The sequence below is a fragment of the Delphinapterus leucas genome, chromosome 6 (genome assembly GCF_059928025.1).
Source record: "Delphinapterus leucas isolate spDelLeu-1000000601 "Yukka" chromosome 6, BTC_Dleu_Yukka2, whole genome shotgun sequence".
Classification (NCBI taxonomy): domain Eukaryota; kingdom Metazoa; phylum Chordata; class Mammalia; order Artiodactyla; family Monodontidae; genus Delphinapterus; species Delphinapterus leucas.
In genome coordinates, this window is record NC_143134.1 from 37072772 (window position 1) to 37084257 (window position 11486).

Below are 11486 nucleotides of genomic sequence, written 5' to 3' on the forward strand. Positions count from 1 at the left end.
GCACAGAGATTTTTAATATGTAACGCAAAGAATTGTGTGAGACATAAAAGCAAAAAAGATAAATTGGAGTTTATTAAAATTTAAAGTGTCTGCTTTTCAAGATTTTATTATGAAAACAAAAAAGAAAATCACACATTGGGAGAAAATGTCTCTAATAGATATGTCTTTCAAAGGACTTGCGTCCACAATATGTAAAGAATGTTCATAATGCAATAATAATACAAACAACTCAGTTTAAATGGGGAAAAAAAGGGTAAGATTAAAACAAACATTTCATAATAGAAGATATATAGATAGCCAGTAAGTACTAGAAAAGATATACAAAGCTTTAGTCATCAGGGAAGTGCAAATTAAAACTATAATGTGATATCATTAAAAATCCATTTGATAGTTCCTTTTAAAGGTAATGACACCTTACCTAAAACCAACAATTTCAATTCTAGTTATTTACCCCCAGGAAAACTTAAATAATTATACAAAAACAAAATCAAAAAATAAATTTTTAAAAAAGAATTGTATAAAAATGTTCATAGAATCTTTATTCATAATAGCCCCAAGTTAGAAAGAACCAAAATGTCCTTCAGCAGATAAATGTATAAACAGTGATGTTGCCTGACAGTGGAATATCACTCAGCAATGAAAAGGAACTACTAATGCATATAACAACATTAATAATAAAATTAGGCTGGGCAAAAGAAGCCAGGCACAAGAAAGTAGAGCTGTATGATTCTATTTATACAAAATTCTAGGAAAATCATCTAATTTAGTGGGTGGGGGTGAAAATTAAGTGGGTAGGGGAACAAGGGAATGTTTTAGTATGATGGAAAGTTCTATACAGATTGTGGTGGTGTTTACAAAGATGTATAAATTTTCAAAACTCATCAAAAGGTATCAAAAATGCATATACTTATATAAATTACACATCAATATAGGTGATTTTAAAAATTATAATTTATATAATTTATATATATATATAAAAGTGAATTTTGGATCCCCAGCATATTATGAGACCCAGATTCTGAATTTGCCACATAGCTCATTGGCTTTACTATCAATACTTGTGTATTTATTCCCTTGTCCCTCCCGTATGGCTGTACGACCTTGGGCAAGTCAGTTCTCCTTTATGTCTCTTAGTTTCCTCATTTGTGAGGAGTGCATAATGATGGTAATTACCTACAGTCCTTTTTGGAGGCATTTTCTGAGTTAATCTATCAATAAGTCAGACGCTTAAAACAACGCCTGGCACAGAGTAAATGAGCAATAAGTAATAACCAACCATTATTTTACTACTATTATTAAAAATCAAAATAAAAGTCTGTGTTCCTTAAAAAAGCTTAAAGCAATATTATAGCTGATAATAAAGCAAAATAATAAATTAGGTTGAAAGGAGATTCAGCCTTGATGTGATGGGCAGGTGGGAGTTCCTTACACTCTCAAGGCATTACTTTTTATCTGATGACACCATTCCTGAAATTTTGGAAGCCTCAGGCCTGTGCACTGTTTACGTGCCTCAGACCCAAGCGTTTTCTGAGTGTCCAGTCCCCTGCAAATTGCTTTTCCACAAAGGCAGGAAAAGCACCCTCTGTGACTATCCCTCCTCCCCCCAGAGCTTCTCTCTGATGGAAGTCTGAACTAAACTGGAGTATTGTCACTTGGGTTCTCTGTTACAGATTCTTCCATCCAGGGTAGGAGTTACATACCAGATGTATAAATATTCTAAAGAGAAGTCACTATAATGTAGTACTACAAGTACTATAAGATAGTACTATAAGAAGTACTGTAAGATAGTACTAACAACACACATACATTCGTGCATGCACGCACTCACACACACATATACATCCTTTCATGGCCACTGCTGCCCTGAGTTCTGTTTCCCTGCTCTACTTGAGGTGATTTCATTAATGCCTTTTAACACAGGAACTGCATCCTGAATTCTCGTGTAATGGAATCACTTCATTTGGTGACCTCTATGAGAAAAGAGGACTTAGAGATCAGCAGATGATCTGGCCCTAATCATGGGCAAAAGGCATGGAATTCTGCATTCTTCACCACACGTGCGTCAGGACATTAAAAAGACACCATGTCAAGTAGTAGGCAGTCTCCTGCCAGTGTACAGAGTTTGTGGGGGCATGACTTGGGCCAGAGTTTGAGAACCCATCTGGGTCAGTGGAGAATTTTGACAAGGACCTTGAGATAAGATTGAGCTCAATTCGCAGAGGCCCCTCCCTATTCCTAAGGGAAACTTCCAGTCATCATTGGTGTGGGCATGACTCTACTTGTAAATGCTTCAGCAGTAGGTGAGATGAAATCAAATGGAGTGATGAGACAAAAGCAGTCTTTTATTTGGTAGTATAACTTATTTTCATATCAAAATTATTGGAACAGTGCAGAAGCAGAGAATAGTCACAAGATATAGGAAAATAAGTATAGAAGATTATAGTGAAAGTATGCAATGCATTGTACATAAGTATGCAACAGAAACCATTAAGTTGCCATCGATTTTAATTGTGAAACTTTATTCCCTGCATTAATGCTTTATATCCACATATTTAAAATGGAACTGAGGGTTTCAGGCCTTTATTTTTCAATTTGCATCACATGTTTTGGTGACTTATCCTTGGAAAAAGCAAAATCCAATGTCTGATCTCCATAAGAGGATGAGCAATGTCTTATCCTGAGCCCACAAGCCAAGTGTCTGTCCCATGGAAGCCCCTTTGCAGCTGGCAGGTCCTGGACAGGAAGGTGACCCTCCTGGCACAGATAGCACAGAGGTAGATATCCCCAAATAGGCGAACCTGGTAGACTTCGGGACCTCCTGTAAAGCCCTGCTAGTCCCACACTGGAAACACAGCCAGGCTGCAAGCTTTGAGCAGCTTCCCAGAGCAGTATCTGTAATGGCTGTTGAGGATCAGAGCCCCTGAGATTTCTGATTCTGCCTGGTTCCACAGAGAGCAACAATCCACTGTAGTAACAGTGTGATGCTGATGGGGGTTACTGTCTTGCCACTGTGGTGCCAGGGGCTTTCAGGATCCTGGGGATCATTACAGGTGTTTTTGCTGGTCTTGGTACACCACTTGAGGCTGTCAAGCAACGTTTCACATCCATCTGCCTTTTCTGTGCGGTCTTCAAGAGCAAGAGTAGCCTCTGTGCCTGAAAGAGTGCAAGGCAGCTGTTGCCACATAGCAATACTTTAGCTCTGAACCATACCTAAGTGTGGACTTCTTTTTGTTTTAAAGACAGTAATACTCTATATGATACCAGACTTCTCCAGATAAAACTATTTTTTTAATTAATTTATTTGGTTGCACTGGGTTTATAGTTGTGTCAGGTGGGCTCCTTAGTTGCAGCAAGTGAGCTCCTTAGTTGTGGCTTGCCGGCTTCTTAGTTGTGGCATGCATGTGGGATCTAGTTCCCTGACCAGGGATCGAACCCAGGCCCCCTGCATTGGGAGCATGGAGTCTTACCCACTGCGCCACCAGGGAAGTCCCTCAGTGTGGACTTCTTGGCACATTACACCTACAGATTCTGCCAGCATAATTTTTGTCTGGGTAGGGAGACAGATTCCTGGTCCTTCCTAATCCCACCATATTCCCTCTAACTCCACCTCCTTTTCATATTATTTAAATTTACAATGGTAAGGGACAGTGTTTTGTTTTATTTCTATAACAGCATTTTTAGCCATATTAAGTTCTATTGCTTATTTCTGAATGTTCTCCAGTTTGTGGCTTGGAAGTTCTCAGAGCTAAAGTCTCTATCCTCAATCACTGTAAAGCCAAGTATATTGTTTCTAGGAAGCTAAATGGTTTGGTCAGGTGTTTGATGTATGATTTATGTTTTATTTTATCTACAGGATTGTTCTTTAAGCCCATGGGAAAGATTTTTAATTTGGGGGGTAGTTTTCTGAGAGTTAAATCTCCCTACCCAATTATCTGGCAGTCTTGCTGTCAATTAACATTAATTTCACTCCATCTGGTGAGTTTCATTAAGACTATTTGTGAAACTTAATTATGGAAGACCTGGCATCTTTTATTTCCCTAATCAGACATGGCTTTCAGGTAGCCTTTATTTCTGTGGAAGGACTGTTTAGTGCTAGTAAACCAAAGGCCCCCTGAATGCCTATTGACCATTGGGCAGACAAATCCATCATGAAACGCTGGTACCTTGGGCTTCCCTGATGGCGCAGTGGTTGAGAGTCCGCCTGCTGATGCTAGGGGACATGGGTTCGTGCCCCGGTCTGGGAAGATCCCCACATGCCGCGGAGCGGCTGGGCCCGTGCGTCCGGAGCCTGTGCTCTGCAACGGGAGAGGCCACAACAGTGAGAGGCCCGTGTATCACAAAAAAAGTTAGTACCTTTTATTTTTTCAAAAACCACCACAGCTAATTAGCATTGGTTGTTTCCTTCAAGTTTCTTATTGGCATGTGGCCATCAAAATTAAACCACTGCATTAAATAAGCATGTTGTATTTTAAACTAAAAATGTAGGGAAATGTGAAGAGCAATATTATTAAGTAATGTCATTCAAATTTAATAACAAAACAGTCAGAAAACAATTAACAAAATGGCAATAGTAAGTCCTTACCTATTAATAATTACTTTAAACATAAATGGGTTAAAGTCTTCCATGAAAATACAGAACGGTTGAATGGATAAGAAAAACAAAAAATCCCACAATATGCTGTCTACATTAGACTCACTTGAATTTTTAAAACACAGGCTGAAAATGGAGAAATAGAAAAAAAGATATTCCAAGCAAATGGTAATCAAAAGAGAGCAGGGGTAGTTATATTTATGTCAGACAAAATAAACTTTAAGCTGAAACTGGTCACAAGAGACGAAGAAGGTCATTATATAATGATAAAGGAATCAATTCAAGAAGATATAACAATTGTTTAATATTTATGTACCCTACATTGGAGCAACTAAATATGTAAAGCTTGTACTAACAGAACTAAAAGGAGAGATAAACAGCACTACAATAATATTAGGGGCCTTAATACCCCCACTTGCAACAATGGATAGATCATTCAACAACACTTGTGAATTAGTGTTCATTGAACAACTCTATAGACCAAATGGACCTAACAGAACATTCCATCCAACAACGGCAGAATACATTCTTCTAAAGTGCACATGGAACATTCTCCAGGATAGATCATATGTTAAGGCAACAAAACAAGTCTCAACAAATTAAGGAAGATAGAAATCATATCAAGTATCTTTTCTGACCACAGTGGTATTAAACCATACCATACTGACACTTTCTGTGCTTTCCTTATTCAGAACCTTCACCCTACAAATATGTATTAAGTTAATTTGCCCCATATATAAACCTAATAAATAACCCATTGTGTGTTCAGTGTAAATGGAAATGAAAGACTTATCCTTTCAGTTTATTTATGCACTTTCTCTCCCCTGCCCTTGCCAGGTGGAAGAGATAGCTAAGTATCACCACATCAATCAAGCACATTTTTGCAGTGGTAAATTTTTCACAAACATTAATGATGCCTTTTTTATTTTGCCAAAGTCTTTTGTTGTTGTTGTTCATTTATGTTGGTGATACAGACAAGTAAGAGTGTATAATTATTTACTAATCTTTTGATATTGTTTGTCAAGAAAATGTTGAAAAACAAAGCTATATAAATAACAAATGGAAACTTCTTTAACTATGTTCATTTTATTCTATGAATTCATTTTATGATGATGTGCTATGGACCCACTGTTTTGTGGCATTCTGCTTCTTTTGGACATTTATAAACATGATGAGCCATGATCTCCATCCAACCTGTGGACATGTGGGCAACACTAGAATTATGCTCAACCATTAAGTTTGGTCAGGTTTACCTGGGCAAATGGATGCTTGTGTCTTTACAATCCAAACGTTAATCAAGTAACATTTAATGTGATAATTTATTTGGCCATATTTCCAACTAACTGGAAGTAACATATTCTATTTTTCCATCATTGTTCTTCAGGCACTTATTCATTTATCTTAATGGCTCCTGACTGTCTCTTGACAGTAACTGACCTTCCCCTCACTGTACTATCACTGAATTTTAAAGCCAATTAGTTACTCTTGATCACAGGCTACAATGATCAATTCTCAGATTTCCCTACTATTTCAGTCACTGACATAGGGAGCCCCTGAATAATGCCTCCCATAACCCCCACATCCCTGATCTTCAAATACTAATTTCTGACCACTCACTTGAATCTCTAACCATCACAGATTTTATGTGTCTGAGTCATCAAACAACATTATATCCCTTTATAATGGACCATATTGTTCACATATCACTGAACCTTGTGGCACTCTCCAATACCCATTTGTCCCAGCACTATACCCACATGTCACTGATCAATATTCAGCAGAGACTATGATCATTGTCGGTTCCTTGCACACAATTACACAGCTACTCAGATCACCCGGTATCTCACCGCCACATCCCAAGTAGTGATTCCCCAAAGTTCTCAGTTGCTGTAAGCTGCAGAATTCCATTTCTTTTATCCCGTTTGACACCAATTAATTGGCCTTCACTTTCTTTGGACATCAACTGAACTAAACATTGAAGCTGTGTCTTTAGTTCCAGAATGGTTGAGGCTGGAGACCGATTTTGCAGTGAGCTTCGTACAGACACTGGATAACACGTTTAGAGTGGTTGCGCTTGCCCAAAGAGAGTAGGTGAAAAATAGTCAAGGTCAGAAAGTCACAAATCTAAGAATAAAGGGAGATGCAGAGAAAAGTATACAAGAAAGTCCAATAAGAACTATTTCATGCTGAACTGTGCTGTCCACAAAAACAGACTTAGCTATGCTCACTGCTATCTCCTCAGGACCTAGAACAGTATTTGATACAGAATAGGCACGCAGGAGACATTTGTTGGCAGAACTCCCAGAAATATTTATGGAAAACTAGGAAAGTTAGTGTCACAGGTGTCAAGAAAGGAATTTTTCTAACTGAGGGGATTGTCATCAGGACAAATTCAACAGACTACCAGTAAAACTAGAAAATCAAAGTTGTATGAGGTCTTCATATATCAAATATATTAAACTCTTTTCAGACAAATGTTTTGAAACTTATTCCAAGGTCATCATTTTTTTAAAAATTAGTTAGAATTTATGCTTTGGATATATAATATGTAAATGTGTATATATTCAAATAAATTAATCTTTTTATATTGTGTTTTCCTCACCTTATTTGAAACTACAAAACAACTCCATGTAATATCAAATGGCAAACATCTCCCAGAGATTTCAACATCAAGACCCAGCACCACGCAACGAAAAGCAAGCTACAGTGCAGGACACCCTATGCCAAACAACTATCAAGCCAGGAACACAACCCCATCCATTAGCACAGAGGCTACCCCAAATCATAATAAGGCCACAGGGACCCCAAAACACACCACCAGACGTGGAACTGCCCACCAGAAAGACAAGGTCCAGCCTCATCTACCAGAACACAGGCACTAGTCCCCTACACCAGGAAGCCTACACAACCCACTGAACTAACCTTAGCCACTGGGGACAGACACCAAAAATAACGGAAACTACAAACCTGCATCCTGTGAAAAGGAGACCCCAAAACAGTAAGTAAAGCAAAATGGGAAGACAGACAAGCATACAGCAGATGAAGGAGCAAGGCAAAAACCCACCAGACCTAACAAATGAAGATGAAATAGGCAGTCTAACTGAAAAAGGATTCAGAATAATGATAGTAAAGATGATCCAAAATCTTGGAAAAAGAATGGAGAAAATGCAAGAAACTTTTAACAAGGACTTAGAAGAACTAAAAAGCAAACAAACAGTGATGAACAGCACATTAATGAAATTAAAAATTCTCTAGAAAGGATCAATAGCAGAATAACTGAGGCAGAAGAACGGATAAGTGACCTGAAAGACAAAATAGTGGAAATAATTACTGCAGAGCAGAATAAAGAAAAAAGAATGAAAAGAACTGAGGACAGTCTCACAGACCTCTGGGAAAACATTAAATGCACCAAAATTCGAATTATAGGGGTCTCAGAAGAAGAAGAGGAAAAGAAAGGAACTGAGAAAATATTTGAAGAGATTATATTTGAAAACTTGCCTAATATTGGAAAGGAAATAGTCAAGTCCACAAAGCACAGAGAGTCCCATACAGGATAAATCCAAGGAGAAACATGCCAAGAAACATATTAGTCAAACTATCAAAAATTAAATACAGAGAAAACATATTAAAAGCAGCAAGGGAAAAACAACAAATAACACACAAGGGAATCCCCTTAAGGTTAACAGCTGATTTTTCAGCAGAATCTCTGCAAGCCAGAGGGGAGTGGCAGGACATATTTAAAGTGTTGAAGGAGAAAAACCTACAACCAAGATTACCCAGCAAGGATCTCATTCAGATAGGGTGTAGAAGTTAAAACCTTTACAGACAAGCAAAAGCAAAGAGAATTCAGCACCTCCAACACCAGCTTTACAACAAATGCCAAAGAAACTTCTCTAGGTAGGAAACACAAGAGATGGAAAAGACCTACAATAATAAACCCAAAACAGTTAAGAAAATGGTAATAGGAACATACATATCGATAATTCCCTTAAATGTAAATGGATTAAATGCTCCAACCAAAAGACATAGCCTGGCTGAATGGATACAAAAACTAGACCCATATATATGCTGTCTACAAGAAACCCAATTCAGGCCAAGGGACACACACAGACTGAAAGTGAGGGGATGGAAAAAGATATTCCATGCAAATGGAAATCAAAAGAAAGCTGGAGTAGTAATTCTCATATCAGACAAAAGAGACTTTAAAATAAAGACTATTAAGGGAGACAAAGAAGGACACTACATAATGATCAAGGGATCAATCCAAGAAGAAGATATAACAATTGTAAATATTTGTGCACTCAACACAGGAGCACCTCAATACATAAGGCAAATACTAACAGCCATGAAAGGGGAAATCAATGGTAACACAATCATAGTAAGGGACTTTAACACCCCATTTTCACCAATGGACAGATCATTCAAAATGAAAATAAATAAGGAATCACAAGCTTTACCTGATACATTAAACAAGATGTACTTAATTGATATTTATAATACATTCCATCCAAAAACAACAGAATACCCATTGTTCTCAAGTGCTCATGGAACATTCTTCAGGATAGATCATACCATGGGTCACAAATCAAGCCTTAGTAAATTTAAGAAAATTGAAATTGTATCAAGTATCTTTTCCTACCACAAAGCTATGAGACTAGACATCAATTACAGGAAAAGATCTGTAAAAAATGCAAGCATATGGAGGCTAAACAATACACTACTTAATAACCAAGTGATCACTGAAGAAATCAAAGAGGAAATCAAAAAATACCTAGAAACAAATGAGAATGGAGACACGACGACCCAAAACCTATGGGTTGCAGCAAAAGCAGTTCTAAGAGGGAAGTTTATAGCAATACAAGCCCACCTTAAGAAACAGGAAACATCTCGAATAAACAACCTAACCTTGCACCTAAAGCAATTAGAGAAAGAAGAACAAAAAAATCCCGAAGTTAGCAGAAGAAAAGAAATCATAAAAATCAGATCAGAAATAACTGAAAAAGAAATGAAGGAAATGATAGCAAAGGTCAATAAAACTAAAAGCTGGTTCTTTGAGAAGATAAACAAAATTGGTAAACCATTAGCCAGACTTATCAAGAAAATAAGAGAGAAGACTCAAATCAATAGAATTAGAAATGAAAAAGGAGAGGTAACAAATGACACTGCAGAAATACAAAGAATCATGAGAGATTACTACAAGCAACTATATGCCAATAAAGTGGACAACCTGGAAGAAATCTACAAATTGTTAGAAATGCACAACTTTCTGAGACTGAACCAGGAAGAAAAAGAAAATATGAACAGACCAATCACAAGCACTGAAGTTGAAACTGTGGTTAAAAATATTCCAACAAGCAAAAACCCAGGACCAGATGGCTTCACAGGCAAATTCTATCAAACATTTAGAGAAGAGCTAACACCTAGCCTTCTCAAACTCTTCCAAAATATAGCAGAGGGAGGAACACTCCCAAACTCATTCTACAAGGCCACCAACACTCTGATACCAAAACAAGACAAAGATGTCACAAAAAGAAAACTGCAGGCCAATATCACTGTTGAACACAGATGAAAAAATCCTCAACAAAATACTAGCAAACAGAATCCAACAGCACATTAAAAGGATCATACATTATGATCAAGTGGGGTTTATCCCAGGAATGCAAGGATTCTTCAATATACGCAAATCAATCAGTGTGATACACCATATTAACAAATTGAAGGAGAAAAACCATAGGATCATCTCAATAGATGCAGAGAAAGCTTTCGACAAAATTCAACACCCATTTATGATAAAAAAAAAAACCTCCAGAAAATAGTCATAGAGGGAAATTTCCTCAACAAAATAAAGGGCATATATGACAAACCCACAGCCAACAAAGTCCTCAGCGGTGAAAAACTGAAACCATTTCCACTAAGATCAGGAGCAAGACAAGGTTGCCCACTCTCACCACTATTATTCAACATCGTTTTGGAAATTATAGCCACAGCAGAGAAGAAAAAGAAATAAAAGGTATCCAAATCGGAAAAGAAGAAGTAAAGCTGTCACTGTTTGCAGATGACATGATACTATACATAGAGAATCCTAAAGATGCTACCAGAAAACTACTATAGCTAATCAATTAATTTGGTAAAGTAGCAGGATACAAAATTAATGCACAGAAATCTCTTGCATTTCTATACACTAATGATGAAAAATCTGAAAGTGAAATTAAGAAAACACTTCCATTTACCATTGCAACAAAAAGAATAAAATATCTAGGAATAAACCTACCTAAGGAGACAAAAGACCTGTATGCAGAAAGTTATAAGACACTGATGAAAGAAATTAAAGATGATACAACTAGATGGAGAGGTATACCATGTTCTTGGATTGGAAGACTCAACATTGTGAAAGTGACTCTACTACCCAAAGCAATCTACAAGTTCAATGCAATCCCTATCCAACTACCACTGCCATTTTTCGCACAACTAGAACAAAAAATTTCCCAATTTGTATGGAAACACAAAAGATCCCGAATAGCAAAAGCAATCTTGAGTATGAAAAACGGAGCTGGAGGAATCAGGCACCCTGACTTCACACTATACTACAAAGCTACAGTAATCAAGACAGTATGGTACTGGCACAAAAACAGAAATATAGATCAGTGGAACAGGATAGAAAGCCCAGAGATAAACCCACGCACATATGGTCACCTTATCTTTGATAAGGGAGGCAAGAATATACAGTGGAGAAAAGACAGCCTCTTCAATAACTGGTGCTGAGAAAACTGGACAGGTACATGTAAAAGTATGAAATTAGAACACTCCCTAACACCATACACAAAAATAAACTCAAAATGGATTAAAGACCTAAATGTAAGGCCAGACACTACAAACTCTTAGAGGAAAACAGGCA